Source organism: Oculina patagonica, chromosome 4 (assembly GCF_052425735.1).
Source record: "Oculina patagonica isolate OP01 chromosome 4, crgOcupat, whole genome shotgun sequence".
Classification (NCBI taxonomy): Eukaryota; Metazoa; Cnidaria; class Anthozoa; order Scleractinia; family Oculinidae; genus Oculina; species Oculina patagonica.
Genome location: NC_135761.1, coordinates 36902663 through 36929013, shown reverse-complemented (window position 1 = coordinate 36929013; position 26351 = coordinate 36902663). Strand labels below are relative to the sequence as shown.

General features: G+C 39.5%; 1 protein-coding gene, 1 long non-coding RNA gene and 1 pseudogene across 3 annotated transcripts in view; all 3 read right to left on the bottom strand.

Annotated features, from left to right (window-relative positions):
* The window catches only part of LOC144648406 (uncharacterized), a 167449-nt gene extending 150843 nt beyond the window's left edge, over positions 1 to 16606 (bottom strand). The window contains exon 1 of the mRNA XM_078507975.1: positions 16371 to 16606. The gene's annotated coding sequence lies outside the window, so the exon portion shown is untranslated. The remainder of the gene's footprint in view (positions 1 to 16370) is intronic.
* The window catches only part of LOC144648402 (uncharacterized), a 210110-nt pseudogene that overhangs the window by 110911 nt on the left and 72848 nt on the right, over positions 1 to 26351 (bottom strand).
* On the bottom strand, positions 13625 to 15097 carry LOC144648684 (uncharacterized). 2 transcript variants are annotated; one of them, XR_013569730.1, is made up of 3 exons: positions 14570 to 15087; positions 13756 to 13955; positions 13625 to 13693 (listed from the first exon to the last, which is right to left on the bottom strand). It is a non-coding gene; the product is annotated as an uncharacterized LOC144648684 (long non-coding RNA). The 2 variants fall into 2 exon arrangements; XR_013569729.1 differs by having other exon boundaries at positions 13625 to 13955; positions 14570 to 15097.

The following is a 26351-nucleotide window of genomic DNA, read 5'->3' as shown; positions in this document are numbered from 1 at the left end:
TTATTTTCTCCTTTCAGTTGTGTGTGGAGTTTTCACTATTTTCGCATTCTCTTTGTCCTGTCGTAGGATTTTAAGACAATTCGTCAGAAAGTAGAGCCATTGCAATCTGCCCTTAATGTTTCCAAAGTTAATCGGTCCTTGGAATCAGTTAGAATTCTCGCCTGTCGTCCTGCCATGCTCCTCGATCCTTTTGCCCTTCTGGCGAGCTTGGAACAACTGACAGACCACACTGGCGAGGCAAACCACCCTCAACACAAGAAGTTTGAGGCCATTTTTAAACAACGTCGCCACCCAGCAAACTCCAAAGGTGACTCATCTCCTAGAAGTTCAGGACCCAGACAGGCCTATGATTTCTGGGGAAATAATTTCAGCGTCGCGCGTCCAGGCAACTATCCCAGTTTGTTTGGTCACAGAGGACATTTTAGGCATGTGATTCAAGCTAGAGCATATCATTTTGTCATGCTTTGCCATAAAACTGATCGAGATATTATATTATTTCCATCTCTACACCACGTTTTTTTCACATGTCCTCTACCTTGGGATTTGTATGCTTTCAGAATTACCAATTCGCTTCCTTCTGCCCTATATGTAGATACAACGACCCAGAATCTGGATACCAGCAGCTCTGTGCCAATTTCATCTTTTGCCGGAAATGCGGTTTCGGACAGCTTTGTCCAGTTTACCAACATCCTTCAAAGCGGTTTTAAAAAGATTGACGTTCAAGCAATCAACAATTGTTTAGAACATTTGGCTGAAGCAAAGCCCAATGAGTCATGAATGTCAAAAGTCTTCTCTGCACAAGGAACTAGTTAATCTCCTTTCTTCTCTCTCAGTTCCGAAGGCGCTCTATTCCACCTCTCCATCCGATATTAAGAAGTTCTTGGTATGGAAGGATAACTAAGCGAAGGCTGTTGTTCACCTTTTGACCTGTCCAGGCCTGGGCCAAAGCCAGCGCATCTCTTGTTCACGTCCACCTAGGTTAGCTGCTGGAACAGTGGACAACTTAGTAGGAAAACTCAGATCCATTTTAAGAGATGGTTGCTGATGGCAGGGTTTTCGCCTCCCTGTTTGTGGCTGGCAACCTTACGGTGGGTTAACATTCACAAGCCAATGGCGAGTATGGTTTCTCAATGGCTCAAATGGCAGCCATTCATTGCATGTTATGTCATTATTCCCTTGGGTACTTCATTGGCCTCATGAAAAGTTGTTTGTTTCCCTTGTTGGCCAGCAGGCACTTTCTGGGTTATGTTTGCGATTCTGAGAAGCAGGCCTTTCTCCTCCTCCCTCCAGATAAAAAAATTAAATTTTTCATACCAGGGGGGCCACTGTGAGCAATCAACAGTAATTTATTTATTGATTCTTATGCCCTGTAAACAGCAGATATACCAGCTGAAAAGGTAATAGCAAGAGCAACTTCGATTCCCCATTGTGTTACAAGGATGAAAGCTACTAATACTATCTTTTGGGATGAAGCGTGCATATCAAGCAAACACATTTTCTTGTTGGTGAATGCTTTACTCCAAGAAATTGCAGATGAAAGAGATATGAGCAAGCAATTTGTATGCAGGCAAATCATCCTTGTAGGTGTATTTCTAATGTTAAAGCCAGTTCCAGGAACTTTAGGTGATGGCAAATTCATGTATCATTAAAGATTGTTCAGAAATAGGAGATTTTTTGATGGCCTGTTTTGGGTGGCAATTTACAATTTTCTATGCTTAATGATAGAACACAGTGTGTATAAGTTAAAAAACCTACATTCCATTTTGTACTCAAGAGTCTTGCTGGCGTGTTTTTTCTCTCTATTTTCGTTTTTTGATAAAAGTACAGGTAGATCCAATGAAAAACACACTGTAGCATTGATCTTAAAAACGGCAATGTGAGTACGACCTTCCTAAACTAATCAGCGCAAATTACAGTTATATTTGTCAGTCTCCACAGTGGGCAGAGCAATGAAAGATTTAGATGACGTCATTCGTGAGAAGAACATCAAGTTGAAGAGAATCTATGAAATTCTCTGGCTCAGTATGGGAGATCCTGTTTCTGCAATTATATGGAACTATGAAACTCTTCTTCTATTCACCAACGTAAAAACTGCTCTTGGAGATCCCACTTCCATGGGTCTCAATAAACACCTTTCTAGCTACATCTACCTTGCCCTAATACACCTTGCCTCTAAAGGTCTCTCTGAGACAAATCATATGTCAAAAGTGTTTCAGTACAGAGATGCTTGTTTCCTTGCTATTTGTGGTTTGGCATGCATGGCATATCATAGATATATCTGTGGTTTACACAAAAATGGACGGAGAATGGCTGTGCTAAGGAATAATCCATGTCATCCTGTCATGCAACTAGGGAAGACAACGCAAGGCTGCTACCACTCTTCCCTTATACTGCATGACCTGAGATATCTTTCAGTAATAAAGTAAAATAAAGTGCCCCACATCGATTTCAAATGCTCCTCTGGTGAAATAGGGGCTGTGGATTGGCTAGCTTCAACCTGTAGCACATCAGTGCTTTTAATAAATACACTGTGACCACAATGCTTGCAAAGACTCAAAAATGCCATAGAAGAGTCTGGTCATGAAGGGAGTGAAGGACAGACAGGACTTCATTCTTTTGGCTCCAGAACTACAGATCAGGAGTGCCACTGTGGAAGTCTATGGGATTGATTTTCTGGCTGCTGGTGGCAATACTGACCATAAAACAGTGGCTGGTTATCTCGTGGTCACAAAGCCAGCCAGGCAGATGCAGCTCATATTGGTAAATTGTTACCACCAGAGATGCAGATTGAACATTACAACCGTTCACAGTTAACCCTGAAGGTCTCGCACTGGGGATATCCTTAGCCACCAGAGGTGTTTTCACAAAAGAACTCGTTAGCAATCAATTGTGGTGGTGGTGGTGGCATGGAACATCTTGGCCCGGTGATCAAGAGACCAAGTGTCCTTTTGTGGGACGAAATTGATGAAAACACATTGGAAAAGATGGCCAAACAGCCTGCTGGTCCACAGATTATGTACGATACCTCATCCCTGAGTGAAATGGATCGCAACAAAGGGCACTCTGACAAGTCAGTTGCCCCGTTTGAGCTGAATGAAAAGAATTATTCTTCCTTAGAGAAAAGAGTTAGGAGGAGACACCAAAGCTACAAGTATTTTGACTTCTCAGAGTGACGGCATGGCCCTTACGATTTGTTCGAAAACTTCAAAAGAAGAGTGCCGAGAAAGAAGAGATTAAAGAAGAATTTCTACTACTAATTTCTTCTACGTAACGAGTTTACTGTGTAGTAAAGATACTACATTAATGAAAGCTGTAGGGTCAACACTTTTAAAAGTTGTGTTGTCTCATTCTGACTTGGAGTTCTAATTGTGAACACCGGCCCCAAGAAAAGGCCTAATGTGGTTACGTTTCAACATACAGTGGCGGCAATCGTACATGAATTTTACGTTCAACCAAGGTGCGATGATCTTAAAGAAGAGGAATCACAGATAGTCGAGGCAGTTGCTAAATTGGTTAAACGTCTAATTAATGAGAAGAGATGTTTCCACTGAGAACATCCCAGTCACTAAAAATCCCGAGTACCCCCCTGGGTTGCTTACAGGCTTGTATCTTAAGTGGTTGTGGGCAAAGGTTATTCCGGGCTGAACCTGGCCATTTTGTTATTCTCCCTTTAAGGCCGTGCAAAAAAAATTTACATCAGCTCAGGAAATGATGACTTAAGAGGCAGTTGCCATAATTCCGGTCCGCCGAATTTCGGATCAGTATCACAATTGCCTTCAAACTTTGCCTACGAGTCTATCTTAACTCAAAAGTAAATGAAATCACCTTAGTTTTTGTAAATATTGCAAAATACATTTTTTTTGAATTTTTTTCCATTGGACCGTGACTGGCCTATTTTTAGCAATGGTGTCAAGTGAAAAATAGGAAAATTATCGAGTTCACCGCTTCAAAATTATAAAATATTAGGAATTGTTTTAGCTTCCCTGGATTAAATTGGACCTTTATTTATACAAAGCACACAATTTTAAAATACACACAATACGAAATAATTTTTTGTTTGCAGCCTACTTGGCCATAAATGCCAACAGCTTAAAAATGCACATTTTCAACGGGCCATTGTGCAAAAGTCCAACTACTTCCGCGTAATATTTGTATCCAAACCAACTAAAAGAAAGTCAAAGAGCATAGAAATGTAAAAATATGTTGTGGTTTAAGCGAACTTTTAGCACAGCCAGGCAGCAACTTTGCTGTTGTTGCGAGCATGTTTATTTACACTGACACAGGAAAGTCGCTCACGTGAAACGAATTCAGCATGAATAACACAATATTTCGCAAACGTCCTAAATTAACAAAACTTTTAAATAACAGCTGACACAACAAAACATCATTTAAGATCCAAAAACCTCAAGCCTGCACTGGAAACAGTGCAGGCCAGGTGGTAAGAAAGCCATCAAAAGCAGAGATGTTATAAATGTTCGGATGGCAAAGGAGATTATGAAACTCCATGGAGTGGTTGTCCCGATTGGATCAGGTTGGTAAACCTAGGTAGTTCACATTACATTCATATAAATGTGAAATCATCGCAAAAATAAAGCCAGAGTTTTTCGCTCCAAAAGGTTTGCAAGCTTATCACACCTCATTAAAGTGGTTGTCAACGCGGTCATGCCGCCGACCAATGAAACACAAATATGCGTCCCCCAGATTCTCCTCACCAAAATAGTCCATTGCAATTCACTGAAAACATTATTTCGCAATCAAATCATGGTCGAATTGATTTGTATGGACTGTACGGCGGCTCAAGGGGATAGAAAACTTCCCAGAACCGTAAATTTGGCCCGGATATTTGGAGTACTAGCAGCTGGTAATGTGGAAAGGAAGGACAAAAAGAATGGATTCTAACACAGGGAAACAAAAGGAAAATGAAGCACTAGCAAGCAGGAAAGGACAGGAAACCAGCGGCGAAATAGAAGCCAAAATCAGTTGACCAGACTGGCAAGTAAGATTTCATACTATCTGCCAAAAGCAAGGACTAATTACGGAAAATTTAACATTCGTTTTTTCAGTGCTAAAGTTTGGAATTCCATTGATGACTCACTTAAATCTAAGAGTCGTGCTTGTTTCAAAAATCTCTTAAAAGAATTGATTATCTCCAACTACTAACTGGTTACATTGATGAACTTTATTTTTCTTTTCTGTGTGTACATACACTTTTCTTTTTTTGTTCTCTGTCTTTGTATGTGTGTGTGTGAATGGAAATCGTGTCCCGTTTTTTTTTATACTGTGTAACCTTAATTGCAATATTTTTTTCCGCTTAGCCCAGCCACTTAGCTCGATTAGCCTTAGCTATTTCTAAGTGGCTGTGCTCTTTTTTTATTGTAAATTTTTCCTCTTGCATGTATTTATTTATTGTAACTCTTCTGGGCACGAAATAAAAAGATTGTTGTTGTTGTGTTGCATTGTTGTTGACCGGCGATCACAAACAAAGTGCCGTAGCGGGGATGAATTTGCCCGGGAAAGCTTTTCCTTGCCTTTCTTTTAGTCTCTCTCTTTCATTTTCGTTTTCTTCTACCCGGTTTTCTTACGATGTTTCGTTCAAGATGTGTTCTCTCTTTTCATTATTTGTTATTTGTCATGTTGGCTCAATTAATTTTCACAATCATAAAATCACTCTGTAAACGTATTTATGTTATATTGATCCCAAATTATTTTTATTAGGTTATGTCTTACTTCAGAACTTAATACGTCATGTTGCTATGGGCCACGTGCCACTGTGGAGAAGATAGGATTTTCAATGGAGCGAGCTGTGTGTGTTGTTCGCTGTGTAAGATGTCAGAAAATCTCAAGTGTTGAGTAAAGTTGTGTTTTAAACAAACCAGTCATTGTGTTTAGTCGTCGCCCCACGACCATTAACGTTGATTGAATTGACCTCGTCAAGATCAAGGCCTTCATTCTAAGGAAGAAAATGGAAGCAGAAGAGTTAGCCCTGGAGGTGAAATTAGCGGAGCAAAAGTTTGCAGATAAAATTGAATGCTTATGTGCCGAGCGACAACAGCGTGCGAAGATTTTGTAGCTTAATAAGAAAGCTGAAGAATTACGACTCGAATGTGAATTCGAGGACGCTATCGCCATGGAAGGTATATCAAATAACAGTGAGGTTGATAAAGAATTGCTTAAATTACCTGTTGATGATATGAGCGATCGGGACTCACGCTTAGGCAAGAATACTGCTGAAAAGATGTTATTGATATAAACCTCCTATCAAGGCAACTAACTTCACCAAACCCGAACTAGCGAAAGATGAATTAAGTGAGCCCTGTGAGAAAAGTGAGCATGGTCAAGCTGATACGAAAACAAGTCCTAAGAACCCAAGCGTACAGGCGTCGAACATTGATAAGTTATTTGAGAAAATGCTACCAGCCTTTGTCAAAATAGTGAAACCAAGCATGCCAAAAATTCAACGAGAATCCATTAGAGTTTTCAAAATTCAAGGCGGCGTTTAAGGTTGAGGTAGGGAGGTTTACGATGCAATGGAGAAGCTTAAATTCTTGTTAGATTCTGTGGAAGTGTGTAGTGTCTTGCAAAATTCATGCCAGGTTCAGATAGATACGAGGAGGCGTGGACTGCGCTCAAAGAGCGTTTTGGCCGTGTGGATACGGTAGTGTCAGAAACAAAGAAGTGCAGAGATGAATTTCCAGTCAGAGTGAAAGAAAATAGTGGGCAGATCAGACAGTATCAAGAAATAGTTTCTAAACTGAGAGTTGTTTTCAAGGAACATAAGTTTGTTCATGAACTTAACTCACAAATCCCTGAAGAATGTGTTTCGAAACTTCCTGTACGCCTTTGCGGTAGATGGGCTGAATTTGTTGAAGAAAAGCCAAAATTATGGACGTGAAGTTCGTTTGCAAGTTGGCTGAAAAAGGAGGCGAAAATCTCCGAGTTCAAACAGCGGTGGATACCAGAAAAGAGAGAGTGGAATCCATCTTTATGTCAAGCTTATGAAGTTAATTTCAGAAGAAGTGATACAAAAAAGGAATTGGCAACAACTCTTGTCGAAGGCATGAGGAACAAGAGGGCAATTCCATTGCAAAATGATATTTTTGGAGTTCCCTTTACTAACCAGCAGGCTTTTAGCCAGGATTTAGAAAGTGGTATTCCAAGACCTTACATTGTCCCCATTAGAGGGTTTGTGGAGAATGCAATCCTTTTTTTTCTGCAGTTATGAATGAAAATGTATCTAGAAATTTCTTAATTTGCTTAAAAAAGACTGTATTCAGTAATTAATTCATATTAATGTTCTCTGAAAAGTAGACTCAAACCTGGCTACAAGCCTGCTAGCTATTTAATTGTTGATTTTCCAAGTTTGATCAGTGTTATCAAAAGTTAAGTCTTACTACTACAAATGTCTTGCACTTTGCCTGTTGGTAGGGAGCAGGATGTTAAAGAGCTGTCACTTGTCCGAATCTTATTGAATTTTGTGTAGATTCTTGTTGGAGATACGTCGGATTGTTATTCTGCCCGTTACAAAAATTATGCTGAAAATTATGCTGACCAAGCAAGAACGTATCCAGACTTGCAAGTAAAATGTCACTTATAACCGCATCGCTTTTAATGCGGTTACCCCTGTCGTTTACACGGCGCTGATCGAGACTGTGGAGCGTTTTCAGGAGACGGTAACTGCCAGTTCGCAGCCGTAGCTCATGCTTTGCAAGATGTCGAGATTTACAGGTCTAATGAAACACTTCGGCGCGAGGTCTTTCAATTTTTATCAGACAATCCCAATGCCGTGGATGGAAGTCCTCTAGAGCTATTTGCAGCAATGCACTGGTCTGAATATCTTAATACAATGGCACAAAATTCAACATACGGCGATCAGTTAACTCTTCAAGCCATGGCTAACCTTTACCTTGTAGAGATAATTGTAATTTCTAGTCTTGGTCCTGAGGAGAGAACTGTCATTAGTCCTCAGAACTGCGAACCTCTGGCTCGGTTTTTCTGGGTCATTTTTCAGAAGATGAAGGTATCCACTATGTCTGCCTGGTTAATCAAGAAAGTGATGTTAATCAAGAAAGTGACGACGAAACAGACTCCTCCGAAAAAATAAAAGCAGACGAAAACAATCTTGAAGATGGTGAAGAAAATGAACATGAACACAACGATTATGAATATGGCATTGAGGATGATGTAGTACTTTGTAACGATGAACAAAATATTACAAACTCTGAAAAACATGGTGAAGAACAACAAGAACAAGAAGTTGCAGCGGAACTGACACTGGAATCGCTGCCAGAGGAGATCCTCGATATGATAGTTAATCTATCCAAGACACGCCATAACCGAACAATTGTCGATACATATGATGCTCTAAGTCACACATCGACCAAATTCAAAAGTTTAGTTTCTCAATACATTACAAGGCTACCAAAAATAAGCGCTAACAGAGACATGTATCCCGGTCTCTACAGCATGAGACAGATTCTAAAGCAGTATGGATGAGGTAGTGGGCTTGTGTTGGCTTTAAAAGAAACCATAAACAGTCCTCAGTGGATAAATGCCTGGATAAATCTTCTTTTCACGGGCGTTGGAACATGGATGTACGTAACAGCCATCTTTTGGAAAAAAGGAAAGAAATAGGTTCTTATACATTAGATACTATTGAAAACTTCTTGCCTTGGATGGTCTGGGACATAGAACGGAAGCACTTTAGAAAATGTAAAAGACTGTTTTCCACATATGTTAAAGTTATTTTAATCATTCGCAATCATCAATAACAGGTATATGATTGCAGTGCAAACCTGACTCTTTACACAATTTCCTTGATTATTAAGTTGCCGCTATTGTGTTAACGTTGTAATAAAACGAGTTTTGTTCTATAGAATGTCGTTTAGTATTTTACCCTTGTATTGCCCGTGTGCCTCAAGGGATGTCTAAGATTGCTTCTCTGTTTTTAAAACCGTACCAGTACTACTACAATAGTCTAGAACATTGACCACCTGCCCCACCCAACAACGTGTAAGTCAGCAGTTCTAGCCTGAGGCTCTATCTCTGTTGATTATTCTGTTTCCAATAGGAAACATCCCACTCCCCCCCCCCCCCCCCCACTTCTCCACCCTGCCACCTTGCGTGACATTGGCTTGAAGGCCGAATAACGTCGGCACGGACGCATGTAAGAGGAGAGAACAATTTTGCAAATCTGGGAGGATATATGGGAAAATATAAAAATATAAACAGGCGTATTCCTTGTAATGTGATGTTTGACTGGATTCGTCTTGACTCAAAGAGAACTGCAAGCTCCTTCAAATGGATGGAATGTCATAAACCCCCAGTACTTCAAACGCTCTGGTATATAGACTTTTTAATCATACTTTGGGTACTTTCTTAATGTTCGCAGACCATAATTATAGCTTCTTGGGTTTTGGTCTCTGGGTTAAAATACTAACTTGATGAACAAATCCTGTGTCCTGAAGTAAGAAGTGCACAGAGAGAATGACAAGTTTGCGGCCCCTTACTTGAAAGTCGTAGCCAGTTTATTACATTTATAGTTAAGCCTTATTACATTTATGGTTGTTCAGTTTGTTACATTTATGGGCAAATTTCATTACATTTATGGTTAGTGGATTTATTACATTTGTGGTTAAAAGTTATTACATTTATGCTTAGTATTACATTTATGGTCAATTTTTATTACATTTATGGTTGGCATTACATTTATGGTTTTTATTACATTTATGGTGGTACAGGAGCCCATCATAGCGGACATGCATCAGATGCATGGCACTACCAGTTAGTCAAAACATCAATTTAATCAATACCTTGTGCAGTGGCGTTAATAGTGTAGATGTAATATCTGGATTTTCGTTGACTTTCCCTATAAAGACTGCAATTGTTAAAGTATCACATATTTCGTAGCCAGAGATTTGTGACTATGTGAGGCGAAATACCTGGCTCATACCATGGAATCATAACAACTTTGTTGTTGTTCTCATTTTATAGTGTGGTTACAGGATTAAAAAACAATGACAACAGCCCCTCCTGCTTCGCAAAAATGGGTCGGAAACATCAGGCAGGAGGGGGTCAATCATTCCCTGCAAATGGGTACTCCACGTCGAAGACCAGTTTGTGGACGAGGCTGTAGAAGCAATTAATAAAGGGCTGAAAAATAAAGAAGGGAAGATGTATGTGCCTGTTGGTTTGCAAAAATTAAGAAAAATGTGCAAGAGGGGTAGCCACAAGATGAATTGTCATTTAATTTTTCATCATTTTCCCAGGGCTCTCTGATCAATTATTCCAGGCCATTATATGCATGTTAGGGACAGGGCAGTAACCTTACCAAAACTGTCAGATACATTTATAATGATATATTTCTTGTTTAATGAATTTTAAGTGTGCCGCTTATTATTATTATTATTATTATTACTTATTATCCTCGTCAATATATGCTCAGTTATGAGTGCAAGTTAAAGTAAAAACCGGTTTTGTGATTTGTTTGTAGGTGGATGAAGGAACAAAGAGGAAAAAGGAATTGTGAACTGTTGATGTTAAATAAAACACAAGTGTCCTGACACATTCAAATCAAGTTCACCGCCACTTGAGCAGTATTGCACTGGAACAAAGCTATTGTAAGGAAGATGTGCCGAAAACCATGTTTCTCAAGACCTTGGGTGATTCTGATAACCTGGAACTTTCCTAAAGAGGTGTTTGTTTGCTTAAAAGTTGCTATTTCAAGCGAAGAAAATGGTGGGTATGTTGCTAAAACCACTTGTTACATTGAACAGAACCACATGGTAAGTATAAATAGGCTGCAAAATGTCTTCTTTGCCTTGACAAACAAGTACACAAAACTTCTAGATGAAAGGAGCATTCTTGTAAAGGAAGTTCTTACAAGCAGAGTCATAGTGGACAAAGAACACCATGCAGTTTGTAAATACTCTAAAATTACTGAAATGTTGCGAATATCAGTGAGGTATGGACACTACAACCACTTTGGAGTACCACAGTTCACATTCGCTTCAGAGCCATGTACTACATGTTAGTTTTTTGTACATTGTTCACTTCAGTAGACTGAAGGATAGGTACAAATATGTTTTTCTTATGTTTCAGCTTTAGAATGGTGTAAATATATACTTGTTTGAAGCCACCAGGGATCACCAAATATGTGATAACTCTGTAGAGCACATTTAAGCTTGGTTTCCATATAATCGTCCAGGTTTTCTGAGTAACCCTAAAATATGTTTGGGTGATCAAGGCAATTCATACGGCTCACTCTGACTGGTCTCTGTTCAACCTTGGGTATCTGTTAGAGTGGGTAAGGTTATGTGCTAACCCTACACACTGTACAAGATATCTGAAAGAGATGACCAAATCCGCCATACATACCATACATGGGGCCTGAAACATCTATGTACAATTGCATTATAGACCTTTTTACCCCTCTACGCGGTATGTTCTAGTTTGTTAAGTAATGTTTACCTTAAGTAATGTTTACGGGGAGTGGGGATGGAACAGTGGTAAGTTCACTTGCCTTCCACCAATGTGGCCCGGGTTTGATTCCCGGACCCGGCGTCATATGTGGGTTGAGTTTCTTGTTGGTTCTCGTTCTTGCTCTGAGGGTTTTTCTCTGGGTTCTCCGGTTTTTGTTCCTCGGCAAAATTCAACATGGCTTAATTCAAATTCGATCAAGAACAATAGATAAAGAATACCTTGTGGAAGTGCCACTGCCATTTTATTTATTTATTCACTGTGTATGTGAAGGAATGGTTGTACTTTCCATATTTGATTTTAAGTAATAAATCCAATGACTGCATTTTCACTTCAGAAATTGCACATGGGGTGTGGTATAAACGCCCTTATAAATTATGTCAAATTAACTATGTCGTTTTACCCTACACCCAATGATCGAGGCCCGGCTTGAGTTGAAATTCAAGGCAGGTAAGAAAACTTAATTGCAGGTGAAAAAATTAAATGCACGTAGATGTTGCTCGTTTCCACAAGGTAGGCAAATTATTTTGAATCAAATCAACCGCACTCAATACAATCGTTAACTGCATCTCAACAGACATAATATTTTTGATTAGCAAAAATATGTAATTGCTCAGCTACGTTAAGGCCTGGGTCAGGGTTGAAAATGGATAAAATAATAAAAAAATTTATTTAAAAATTAAAAATGGGTGTATATGGCTCATGGTGGGCTTAAATACTTAGATATTTTTTTTCCTTTTTTTTTCCAACACAAACTGTCATTAGAGAACTGTCACGTGACACTCTAACGGATATTTTCCCGCCAATTTAATATGCTTGCCTTGCAAGAGCACTTTGTGCTTGCCTCAAGATGCCAAACGCTTGAGGAGAGTAGTTGATGAGATGAGAAGTCTTAAACTTACTGGCAAGGAAGTCTAAGCTTTCGGTTTAGTGTGCTACAAGAAATTTAGGCACTTTCTGATAGAAGGTGGAAAATCTCTTCCTAACTGATTTTTTTCTAGTGCTTCAATGCAGCCTTTCCAGTCAACAACATGTTGACTGAGGTTCCATGTAAATATTCTGTGACAAACACGCAGCTAAGGTGCGAATAAAATGCTCCTGCAGCAGAGGTTCGCGAGTCGTACTTCGGTTTGTTTTTGGGCGCCATTTTTTTTTGTGAACCTACGGGTTTTAGAAACAGCGGATGTCACTGTTGCTATGGCAATTTGGAAGGCAAGCAAGATGGCGGACGAAGGAGAGCTACTTCTTTTGAAGAAATCATCGGAAGAAACGTATTATTTTTACCAAAGTAGGGTCTAAATTTACGAGGTGTAGTTTTGTTGGTATTTTAAAAACAATTTCTTAAGTAACATGAACAACTAACAGTATTTGTGGCTGTTTCAGACATTGTTCGGAGTCAAATAAAGGTATTACTGACATTAAGCTGCATTCAGTTTGCCGATGTCAAATGTATTTTTTCTCTAAACCTCTCTGATGGTGAAATAATAAACCATCGAAATCTGATCTACGATGTTTTCATAATTTATGTGGGCATATAATGTACCGCTCAGTTAAAAGAGCGCCAGTACTTTTTGAAATTTCAGAAGAAAATACCAGCTCTCCGAGATTTGTTTAGCAGCTGGAACCCAAGAAAAAAGGACGAGAAGGAAAAGTACTTAGAAACATTCACTATTCAAAACTGGGAAAAAATGGCGCCCACGTTAAAATCTGAGCATTCGTTTGCAAACTGCAAAGGGTGCTATCATCGCTATCCTCAAATTCAGGCATTACTCCCCGTGAAGTCAAATCAGTTTGTGGGAATGGCAAAGAAGAATCCATTTTTTATTGCTGGCAAAGAGGCTAAGATCAAGCCATGCAAGGCAGGGGAAGCCAAGCAAATTGCGAGGGCTCTGTATGATAAAATAGATGCTACCTTCCAGAAAGCGTGTAGTACATCATTTGGCGAGGTGTTAACCAAAATCCCAGAGCTCCAGCTTTAAAAGAGGAAGAGTCCAACAGAAGCCAAGAGAGAAAGGAGAGCTTCTTACAGAAGTTTCAAACAGAAAGTGGAAGACGAATGGGAGAAGACTTCCCTCTTGAGGTAATTATCAGGTTTAGGCGAGGGGAGGGGGAAGTAAAATTGATAAATATATGAAGCCAATAATTAGCATTCTAACATGGAGAAAAAATCTTTATTTTTGCCATCATTCTTAGGTCTACGCGTATCACCTGTCAATCACTATCACTGTATGCTTCTGTGCGCCTTTCTTGAATTACAAAAGAATAGTTATTAACACTCACACTATATGCAAATTGTGACATGAATATGATACGTGCCCTGAATGGGCACTGACTTCAACAAGAACAGGGAAATGCACATGAACATAATTCTAAAGTTAAAAGTAAAATCTGTCATTGATCTTTCAGGTGTCTTGGTGGGCAACAATCATATGCTGCAAGGCAACGAGAGCGTCTTGATTCGTCATTTGAAGGAAAGCACGCTGCAATGAAAAGAAAGGAGACAACTTCAGAGCTTGATGAAACACCTGTCGTTAAAAGGAAACGTCATGCTGGTAATTTTGAGGCAATGACATGGGACAAGGATGGCTTAAAGAATGAAATGGAAGGATATGGAGATGAAACGAAGGTCAACTGGTCTGAGATAGCAAGAAGATATCAAATCAAAAACAAGAAGGGGCAGATTGCTAAAAATGGTGGCCAAATCGCTCAGGAATGGCTCATTTCTCAAGGTGTCAACCTGCACCGGTTTAACCGTCCCTCAGAAAATGAGCGACAACCACGAAGAAAGAAGCTGAAAGGACTTGGTGGTGAAATTTCCCTCCCCACACCAGAAACCAATGACAGCTTAAAGCAAAAGCTCAAGCTCAAAATTCAACAAGGGGAATTCACAGTTGGAGAGCTCATAGTTCCTAGAGAGGTGAGCATGTGAATGAATAAGATTAAATTCATTTCATTTCTTCGAAAAGATAAGTCATTGATAAATAAATCATCACATTACTGTCCCTAGTAATGACCACACAGTGGAATGAAGGAATAAATAAAATAATAAATTCCACTCGTGGACAAAAATAAATGCAAATACATATGTCATTACCTTTGAGAGGGATAAGCTCTCAAATCTGGCTCAAGGTCTACAGTGATTGAAGTCTTGTCAAGTAGAACTTCACAATAATACTCTGCAAAAAAATGTCCGACAATCAATGGAGTTTCTTGTAGTACTTCTTAAAATAAAATGAGATTGGCTTCAGTAAAAACAAATATTCTGATAGAGTGAATAATTTGTGTAAATAAAGAACAAGGCAGTCATGCAATGCAATAAGGTGTTATGTTGGCACTATGGTTGAGTTGTTGTGGTGTTCTGCTTTATTAACCATACGGATACTACTATTTTTCTTATTTTAGTATGAAAAGCTGATCATTGATGCAGATGGCAAGATTCACACAACAACTTTCACTGTTCAAGGAAGAAAACAGCCTCTTGAAGAAATAAGAAGGAAAACACTGGAAGTGCATGAAAAGTTCATGAAAGTTAAGCCTGATGAGTACTACTCAGAAATGTCTAGAGAGGATGTCATTACCCAACTAACGAGACTAAATGAATACAACCCGGATGATGGACTCACGAAAATGAGGAAGAAATTGCAGAAAATATCCACCACAAGACACCTCCAAATATGGCATGACCACTCAACACTTGCAAATACTGGCCACATCATATTCACAGTCAACTGCCTCTATGACCCTGCCATCTACATGACAGATGATGAGTACAAAGCAGCTTCAGGAAAGGTACTGAACATCCAGACAGAAGTAGAAAAGCCCCATGTTTACATCGTTGCAAGGTGTAGGAGCTGTGATGTTGAGCAGCTTGCGTATGTGGAAACACGCCTTTGTTGTCTCCAGCACCTTCAAAGAAATCTAAAAACCAAAGATGGGGTTGAAATTAAGGACATCATGAGATTCTTTCATGGGGACTCTCCCTCACGTGAATTTGAGAGTGGACAATAAAAAGGAGGCCACTACTACTGTTCTGGATGTGGAGCACATGCACTCAGAGTGTGTGAGCTTGACTACTGCTTCCGCTGCGAAGCAGTTTCTTTAGAAGACCGGCAAAAGATAGTAATGCAAGGAGCTATAGGAAAGAGAAACTCTCTCCTTCAAAAGCCTAAACCATTCAATGCATTAGCAAGAGAAGAGCTAGAATTAGAACTAGGAGGGAGGGGAATATTTGAGGGAAACAACAAAAAGGAATTACAAGATCTCTTGGATGAAAATCTCCATGGTGTAAGCCGAGTGCCAGCTCTCCTCTTCAACAGCCCAAGTAGTTCACTGGAATCTTTAAATCTGGGAAGTTATGAAATACTCTCATGTGAACCAATGCATGACATCGCACATCACATCGACAACTTACTCACGGAGCTACCATCACACATCCAGGATGAAAAATGTAAACAGAAGCTAGAGGAAGCAGTAAGCCTAACAACTGGCAAAAAAGAAACAAAAAGAGCTGTTGATTTCCGCTGCTCTCTGATAACAACATCTTTGTATGTACGGGGAACAGCTAGCCACAGGGTACAAAGCCTGCTTGACACACTGGTTGATATGCAAGACATCCTTTACAAGGAAGATAAAAGCAGATCTCCAAGACTGATACTCCGCTACCACAATTCTAGCTGGTATCACCACACACTGTGCCGAGAGATTGTTGGCTTTAAGCTTAAGAAAAAGACTGTACGGAAGTTTTATGGCACGTACTTACATGACTTAACAGCCCATGCACCACTTCAATTACGACTTGTATCAGGACGCACTTCAAGTGCTAGTGATTATTTATTCGTGTTTTAGTTACGCAATCCATTGTTTGTGCGACGCTTTTTATAGATCGCCTTTCAGACACACGTGCGTTGAGATAAGAAAGGTGACATGTCACTTTTAAAATTGTTATATAACGTTTGTAAATGTGACAAGTCACGTTTTTTCCATGAGATCGCAAGTGATCACCCACAGCGGAAAGTAATCCCTTGAGAAATTAAAAAAGTCCCTTGAGAGTTTACAAATATGTGGTTCCAAATTTTGTCTACATAACCCCTATTCTACGTTTTTAGCTTGTAAACAAGCAAAAACGTCGAAAAAACTGCAAGTTTTCTGCCATGTGCAAACTTTTAAATAACATAGAAATTTACCAGTCTAACCAGACAATGTGGGAAGAAATCATTAATTACCTGAGCATTAATCCCACAGTTGTCGATGGAATACATTACAAAATTTGACGGATCTGCCTTTTGGTGTTTGGTGACCACATTTGCTTCTGGCCGCTTCCGATTCGTACAATGTTGAATTTAAACAGTCTCGGGTATGCAGCCAGTGTTTCTCCGACAACTGCATGCCCACTATATAGTTTCAGTTAACAGCATTTTGCAGATAACGACGCAGAACACTGTTTGTTTACCAGATGGATATTATTTGAATCAAGAAAATAATAAGGCTGCCTGTTAAAGGGAAAAAACCTCCTGTTACAGTAAGTTTGCTGACTGTACCGAAGAAGAAACCAATGATCTTCTAAAAGAATGGGGATCAAATTGATCGAAAAAGGTTAAGTCATATTTTAAACAGCTTTTAACCTCCATTTTTTAATATACTTTTTATCGGCGAAATGTACATGACTTGCTTATTTTTTTTTTCAGAACGAAAACCATCGATCACAACTAACTAGTCAGAGTAGTTTTATTGGCCGATGGATGAAAAGCTGATTTTTGGGACGTGTTATTAATGCACTTTAATTTTTATAATCATCATGGCTGGTATCAACATTGAAATTTCCTTAAAGTACTACTAAGAGATTTCCCCAAAGCCCGAGTTTTCACAGTATTTTACAGAAACTTTAAAGGACAGTTAAAATTCTGCTTTGGTACATCTTCTCATTTTGTTATAATACTCGCTGAAAATGGTGAAATGTACTAAGCACCCAGCCTTGCATAAATGTTATTTGCCTAGTACACAGATGTTTTCAAAGGAATGAAACATAGGTGCTTGACACATGCTTGCAATCTAATCTGTTTTTCCAGGTATCCAACTGGTTGAATCCAAGGTAAAAACACGATCTGGCCAGGTAGAAAACAGCACTGGCATGATTCACATTGCCAGGCAACAGGTTTGCTCAATCCTTGCCGAGGCTGGAATGCCATATTCTACGCCAGAGGTCAAGAAACTGTGAGCCACAGTTGATGGGGCAATGTGGGATTTCAGATCCACTTTTGGGAAATCCTCCCAAACACTGAGCGTTCTTACACCAGGTTAAGGGCCCATTACAGTATCTCTGCCCGCGGCCCGCCCTCCCTCACACGGCCCCCCTCTCCTCATCCTGACTCCCCGCGTCGCCATGCTCCACATCACCGCTAATCAGTCTCGCTCCTAATCGACAAATTAAAAAATTTATCTCCATCAAAAATAAACTTGACGACTTATCCCTCACTAGAATAATCCATACAACAAAAGTAACTCGTGCTGGGGGCGGACCACAGTGACGTCGTATATCACTAACGGCTGTCCCGGGGTACCTGGCGTTAGAACATTTTTCTTTAAACGTAAGCACGGATCAAAAAAATTAAAGATGTGTCAAGTGGTAACAATTTTTTTTATTTTTCATTTTGGATCTTACATTTTAGAAAACGTACGGATTGACATAATACTAAAACTATGGATGAGACGTAAGTTCTTCGAACTCATTTTTTTCTGTGCCGTGCACCGATGACGTCTCCCTCGCACTTTAAAACTCCTGTCTAAATTGGTTGAAAGCAAAGATATATAAGTTACAGTTTTCCTACCGGCCCCAAAAGATACTGTAATGGGCCCTTAAGCACAGATTGTGAGTGTGGCTTCTAGAAGCCATAACTTACTAATTACTAGCCAGGCTGGAACTGGAAAGTCGACCATTGTTGAAAAGATCATTTCCAATCTTAATGCTGTTGGTTTGAAGGTAAAGGGCATGTTCAAGCGGAATTGCGTGTACTGTGTATTAACCTGGAAAATACATTTTTCCACTCCCACTACGGTCCCTGCACAACTGATCTGTGTGGAAGTGGATTATCGAGAGGTCTGACAACAGTGTCATCGTTAAACAAGTGTCAGAAAGTCAACAGATCCTAGAAATTGTAAATGTTATTCACCACCGTTTCAGCAGAAATGAGGACAAAACCAAGCCACTCAGTGGAAAACAAGTTATCTTGGTTGGGGAGTTTGTATAGCTTTGTCCCGTACCAGATGGATGAAGGTATGTTTATGTTCCATTCTCCTGTCTTTGAAACAGCAATTCCGCATCGATTTGAACTGGTAGAAGTCATGCTACAAGTCAATAAGACATTGTTATCTGCCTTGCAAGAGGTAATGTTAGGCAGAAGCTTGGACAAGACAGCCGAACGTCTGTCAAGAATGATACAGTGCACAGTTCTTGGAGACCACAGAGGCTAAAAAGATCCCAGTATCTTTACATAATCGAGAGGCATTACAAAAACTTTCGGGTCTCGAGTTTGTTTTTGAGCCTGAAGAAACCAATGAAACATGGTTTATGAATTGGCCTGGTAGCGTAGTCCTCTATTAAAGACCAGGATGCCCCGTAATGCTGGTCTGGAATGCAAATGAAAAGCTTAAAAATGGCAGAAAAGGAGTATTCATGACGTGCATCGGTGACAAGCTCAAAGTGAGGTTTCCTGTAGTGGAAATTGAGAGGCAGTCTTTGTACACAAGGGACAGAAAATGAATCATTGTTGACAGTATATATTAGTTTCCCCCAGTTTTGATGCTGCAATTATCTGACATTTTGCATATTTTGGTCAAGAAAGTTTAATTTTTATTAAGGAAAAATCAGGGAATTTTGAAAACTAATGACCGTGACAACCATGCTGTAGCTAAGGCGTTACTTATTCAACGACTGATTGACTTCCGTTTGTATGTTTTAGTCCATCATTCAAGAACACCAAGCCGAAATTGAAAAACTTAAACGTCTTAAAGAAGAAGAGGAGGAAAAAGTAAGTTGAGAAACGTTAAAAACTTCCACAAATGTGGAGTGAACTAAATATCGTTTTGTTAAAACACTGGTTTTTCACAAGGGACATGTTACTCTAAGTACCACTTCGTCGGCAGCGTTTGCCTTCATGAACATTTTTGGCATTGCCTAAAAATAGTTTTTCTTTTCTCGGGTTCAATGTCTCCTTTTTGTAATCTGAGTCTGTGTTTAGGTTTCTCGAAAGCATGCTACAAATAGAAGAAAGTGATTCTTAAAAGTATTTTTCCCTCAACAGTTACGAATATTATTAATAAGTTAAACTCTGAAATTCAATGAAGCATGCATATAATGTAAATATATATAAGATAAACAAAGTTTATAGTTTAGATATATTTAGGATGCATATAATTTTTATTCTGTAATTAACTAATTTAAGTACACGACCCCACCATCTCTGCTGATTAATTTATCGTGTTTAAATAAAGTGATTCATTCGTTATGCTGCCACAAGTCACAAGGCCTTACACGGCATGTAGCATTCTTTAGTTTTCTTTCTAGGTTACACTTTTTTAATGTGATCATATTTCGTATATTCATATAAATAAACAGTATGCAGCAATCGCTAGTATTAGGTCTAGGTAACACATTTATAAATTGCTCATAATCCCAAGCCTCATTCTTTCAAAGACCGAAAACACTCACATGACACTGTACTTTCAAAACACATCTGGGACTTAAAGGACAGAAACATCGACTACAAAATCAACTGGCGCATCATCAAAAGAGCAAGAGCGTACAAAGGTTACCCTTCTCGCTGCAACCTGTGTTTAATTGAGAAGCTTTGCATCTTGACCTCGCAAAATGCTCTCCCTTTTAAACAAGAAATCCGAGCTGGTAACGAAATGCCGCCACGAAAACAAGTTCTTCGCGACCACCAATCAGAAGAAGCGTCGCTCCAACCGTTCCTGAATTTGAACATTTATAACTGACATCTTCTTGTAGACTGACTCAGTCTGATGATCGCCTTGAGCGTGAAACTCAAGTAACTAGTAATACTTTCCTTCTTATTTATAATTGCTCATACATGTATTTTTACATCAATATACAGAAGGTCTTTTGTCCTTACTCTTCTAGTTTAACATTGTCACAAAGGGTACTCATAGAGGAGCAAATACCGATCGTGATTCAAACAGCCCATCAGAGAAAGAAGGAAAAAGGCAATGAAAAAAATAGATAAGGATAAGAACCTTGGACTGGTCAAACCCCCTCTCTAACTGTTTTTTTTTATTTTATTATTGAATATTAAAAAACAACACTGAAAAATTATCTTTCTGATACCCTTTTGATAAAACTACGAATTCCTGTGTTTTGACCATTGTTTATCACACTGCATAACTTACAATATTGAAACATGTGTGTCTAACTTTTGTAAATGAATCAGGCCACACAACACCCTGGGTTTCTATTCTGACTAAATGTTAATCTGATGTCAATCAATCAATCAACCAGACCTCCACAACCTCTCACCAGCACAAATACTGTTACCAACCTGGAAAATATCTTAATCAACACCACAGCCATTGCATACTCAAACATGTCAACAAACACTACAAACACCACAGCTGGCACAAGTCACACAAGTACAACTGCCATGACAAATTATATGGAGAGATTATCACATTGAATTACAATGACTGGTGTATACGTATGGGTGTTGGTTCACATTTTAGTCAGTCAGTTAAAAACCTTGACCTGCCAGTAATGAAAAAAGACAGAGGGAATGAAAAAGCAAACTGTAAAGCAATTGAAGCATGTAAAGCATTTCAAGATGGCCATAAATACAATTGAGGAAAGTTGTGACACAATAAAACAATTCAGCAGCCAAAAGTTAACATTGAAAATAATAATAATTCAAAGTCAAACGAATTGAAAAGACCAAATCTGTCATCACTTAATTTTCTTCCACAGGAAAAGCTCAATAAACAGCACTTCTTACTTACTAGCATTCCCCCAAATTCTGAAAGAAGGCAATATGTAAAGCAAACGTCACCATAATGGTTTGCGATCCGTAAAAACAAAATAAATGCAAGCAAGACTTCAACAGCTTTGGTTGTTTATGGCTTTTTAAATGCCAGTCGGAGGCAAAAATCTCTCGTTGAGTCCATTTAGGTCAATAGACCTTTTTGCAGTTTAACACCATTTTGCCTGGGGCAAACATGGTAACATTTACAATAATTAAAATGAAGAAAGATTAATAGAAAACTCTAGTTCCAAAATAACTTTAAATTTCAAAGTCAAGTTTGGTTTCTTGGACGATGATGCTTCTTTGAGTTTCATTTTTCTTTTTCTTTGACCAGCATCTTTTGTGGAATCGTTGTCGCTCACAGAAGACACGTGAGAGATGTCTAACATCAAATTAAGGATATTCACCAACAAAAAAAGCTTCACCATTGTTTCTAAGCCCATCATGAGCATACCAACCTTTTTTGCAGTTCATCTGCACACCGTTAACAAATATTTCTCTAGGGTCTGTCACTGTCCCCGCGCGCCTCTTCTCCTCAGCTTTGCTCACTCTTCTAGTCCGGGAGGTCACTTCCCCACTCACGGTCCACACATCTAGCTCTCCCTCTTCATTCTGGCACTTTCCCTTCTCTCTGTCTGTTGTTCCCGTCTCGCTGTCACGGCTCCGTCGTTGTCCCGCTCAGTGCGAATTTCTCTGTTCTGTTTCTCACTGCTTCTCCTCAAATAATCAAAAACAATGGTGGTATTTCAGTCACTTTTGAATAGTAAACAAGACCTCCAAGTCTATACTCTATGTTGTTTACTTCAAGTGACTCCCTAAAATAGGGTTTGTACTTAAAAGGACCATCTTCTCCAACCTTTTTCTGGATCTCAATAATGAGTAAAGGGGGTAGACTTTCAACTCTTGAGTAAACATGTGAAGGGTACTGACAAATTTCATTGCATTGTTTCTGAAAGCCACAATTCACTATTCCTACTTTGGCACCTTTTGCTGATGTACACTGATTAGAGATACTAATAATAGATAATCATAAATCAGTGTCTTCATCAAGGACAAATGCGTCCTCTTCTTCCTCCTGGTCACTTTCATCACAGCCAGAGTCACTACAGCTGTATGGATTCGTTGCGAATCTCTTCTTGTTTCGTGTTAACCAGGAGTGCAGAGCAAACACATCTAACTGAAAAAGATGAAAATGGTGAGCCACGGCATGAGAGAGAAGACCATAATCTTGTGTTGAAGTCATGAGAAGATAGCCTGTAAAAATAAATTAAATGCATTTCCGATTGACCTCTTGGTATTTCAGTAAGTTTGTTGATTTGGTGTTTAAATTAATTTCTTACTATCAGTGCACATAAAGTTAATGAACAGTTTAGTTTGAGCTAGCAATTATGCACCAGAACATGTGAAAATGTGTATCAGCGAGCTCCATATAATCCAATTTATTATCACATTTACTGTCATAAATCTGCTAGTTTTCTCCGTTAATTAAGCAGTCTCTAGCTAAAGCATTTGTTTGTTCAGTTTTGGGAAACTGAGTAGTTCTCATTACATTTGGGCTCATTTCAAGATGGCGTCTTGTTCAGGTCGTGGACTTGTACGCTTCCTCTCCGTATCGGGAAAGCAGTTCAAATGGAACTACTTACTTGATGGCCTACTAACATTACTTCAAGATGGTCGCTAACTAAAGAGGATGACAAAATGGCGGTTATCAAAACAACAAATGTTACAGTCAACTGGTATAAATCGACTTAGATGATTCAAATTTAGGCCGTAAATGAGCAGTTGGTCAAGCAACACTTAAAACACCTTATCTTGTCAGCAAACCTGGATGACCACCAATCACGATGCTGGCAATTTGAGAGGGGGGCTAACCACAGGAACTTGTTTGCGACATCTGTCCCCAGGGTAAGGATTTGATTGTACGTGATGTCTGAAGGGTAGGGATTTGGCACCTAGTTCAGATGTTGGAAACAGCCAGGCAAAATCCTGTTCACATCTCTAAATTTGCCCAAATGTAAACCCTGAAAGAAGCAGAAACTGAGAGCGTTTTATAAAATGCCTGTGCTGTATAATTTTTTTTTGGCCTGTATAACATTTTGTGTAGAATCTTTAGAGTTTCTTGAAAACCTTATTTTAGTGTTTCTCGTGACTTGAGCATTGTACCTTACCCATATCCATGCTGACCACTAATAACATTTTTCATCTTTTTAAGGACTGTTGCAACTGTCAAGCAGAAATAATTTAACTAAAGATCTCTTGGGAGTGATAAGAAAGAGGCTGAGCAAGCTGAAAAAGAGCCAAACAGCTGCTGTTGATGGTACTTACGGTGGAACCCCGATAACGATATGCCAAGGGGGCAGTAAAATATTCGTTATCGGGTCGTTATATCGGGGTTCCGTCCCTCATCTTCCGGGACATACATTTCTCGTTCGGGATTCGTTTCGATCGTCGGGGTTCCACTGTATAATCATTCTAACAATTAAGAAAATGAGTGTTGTGCAATGGTCAGCAATTTAAGTCTTTCTTCAATACTGTTAACATCCCCTTATGCAGGTTGTCACTCTTCCTGGTGGATGCAGCTGGTCTGGCCCAAGATCAACTTTAGAGAATCACCTCCCACAATGTGATATGAAAGTTGTGGAGTGTCCTTTCAAAGGCCGTGGGTGCATTCTTCGTGCATATAGGCGTGATTTGGCTCAACATCTGCCTATCTGCCCAAGTAGAACGATAAACTGCTCATCATGTGGGTTGGACATTCCACATGTTAATCAAGCAGCCCATGACGATGAAAGTCGCATAGACTTTCCTTTCTTGTAACATACCGGTAAATGCTTTGGTAAAAGGTGTAGTTAGCCATGGTTAAACCGGTATTTCTCAATAGCTTCGCACTTTCAACCCCAAACGAATTGTTGATAAGACCTGTTATTTTAAAATTTTGATTCAGTTTTGTGTTGTGTCGTAATTGTCTCCTTTTTAACACCATTAGAAAATGAACCTGATGATTTGAGGGATCTCAGAAGGAAAATTGCAGAAGCCTGATGCAGAAATTCAAGGGACCATCTCTTAAACGAGCTAAGGTAAATTTTAGCCGTGTCTTTTTCAGATATAAAGACACTCATTAAACATTATTATGCGTTTTTTTAATTGATTTCGAAAATAAAAGGTATTTTGCACTAGTACCCAGCGGTGAAATGATGGCTGGGGGAAAGGGGGGGGGTGCATTCCTTAAATTTCTTGAGCTTTTTGGCATTTGCTTCCTGAAGTTTACTTTCAAAGCAATCATTTGCTTTTAAAATCTGTACATCTCCACTACAGGATTTGAAGAATTCTTCTCACTTGCAACCATTAATTGCACTTGTTTGTTTTTTAGCAGATGACACTCCTAAGGACCAATCAAGTGACAAATCAAAGTCCAGAAAAAGTGAGCTATTATCTCATAGTACTGTCCTGATGTATCATAAAATATTTCTTAAGAAAAAACACAACCATGATAAATATATTAAAACAAGCAGTGCTATTGCTTATCATAGGTGGACGGGATACATTTAAATTCTTTGCGTTTTGGTTTGCTAAAATTACAGGATTCCCATAGTCGGATCAGCATTCAAAAAGACAAGAAAGCAAAGCTTTAGCTTGTTTCATGCCCAGGCTTTTAACCAACTCTTGAGGCAAACTGATATTAATTAAGCCTCTCTTTTGTCTCCTGTAGTACGATGTTTCAACTGCCGGGGAGAGGGGCACAAGGCCTGTGACTGCCCTTCTCCAAAGATTAGAAGACGACGAAAAAATACCAAGAAGCCAAAGGAGCAAGCAGAAAAAATTGTGATTAATCACTTCCATACATATAAAAAAAGGAGCTCGGCAAATTTTCGTTAACCATGTGATTTTTTATTTCTTGTTTCCGCGTTTTATTTTTGTTTTTTAAGAAATGTAATTTGAAGCTGTCTTTCGCTTTCGATTGAAATTTTTTTGAAGTTGTCATGCCGCTTTTTATATTGCCTGAGCCTTTGTTGTTATTTGTAATTAAAACGTAATGCTTAAACGATCGCGTGTTCTGTTTCTTGGTCACAAAGTAAATAGTATGAAGGCTTCCCCTGCCCCCGCCCTGTTGCCTCCTGCCCCATGTCCCTACCAATGCTGCCGTCACGTTAACAGGAAATTTTTACTGTATTGTATTCTTTTTCAAGCCTCACCTACCCTAATGAAAACAAACATTGAATAATCAATGGGTTGTCTCCTAACAAAAATGGGTTTTAGAGCGGGAAATCAAGAAGGGAAAACGCTTGGAGTACCCGGGTCTTCGCTCACGGCGGTATCATTCCAGTCCTGTGTGGCAGTGTCCCACTTCTGAACTATCCAAAACCTGGTCAGAATCTCCCGAGGGTTTCTATCTAACGACTTGATGGTTCCAACATAGATAACACTGCGAGAGGTGCCTGTGGGGTGGCCGGGTCGGCTTCTGCTGGCTGGCGGCGTAGTGTCTTCCTTGTCCTTGGGTGTGAGGTCTTGGCAGGATTAAAGTTTTTCGCGGGGCTGGCAGCGAGTCCCGTGCGGCCGGGTATGCTGCTTTGTGCAGCAGAGCGATGTGGGTCGGCGGTTTTGTTTTTGTGGCCTTGAACTTCGACTTTGTCCGTGGGGTTACTTGCAGTTCACTTGCGTACCGAGGGCTTTTCTCTCCTTTTTTCCTCTTTTTTTTTCTTTTTTACGTTCCACCTCCTTCGTTGCTTTTTTTTTGAGTTTACTTCGTTGGGCTGTGGTTGGCGGGTGCACCTTTTTTGCGGCCCCGGGCTGTCGCATTGGCTCCCTTTCTTTATCGCATGGCCTGTCGATTCTTGGTGACTCTCACTTTGA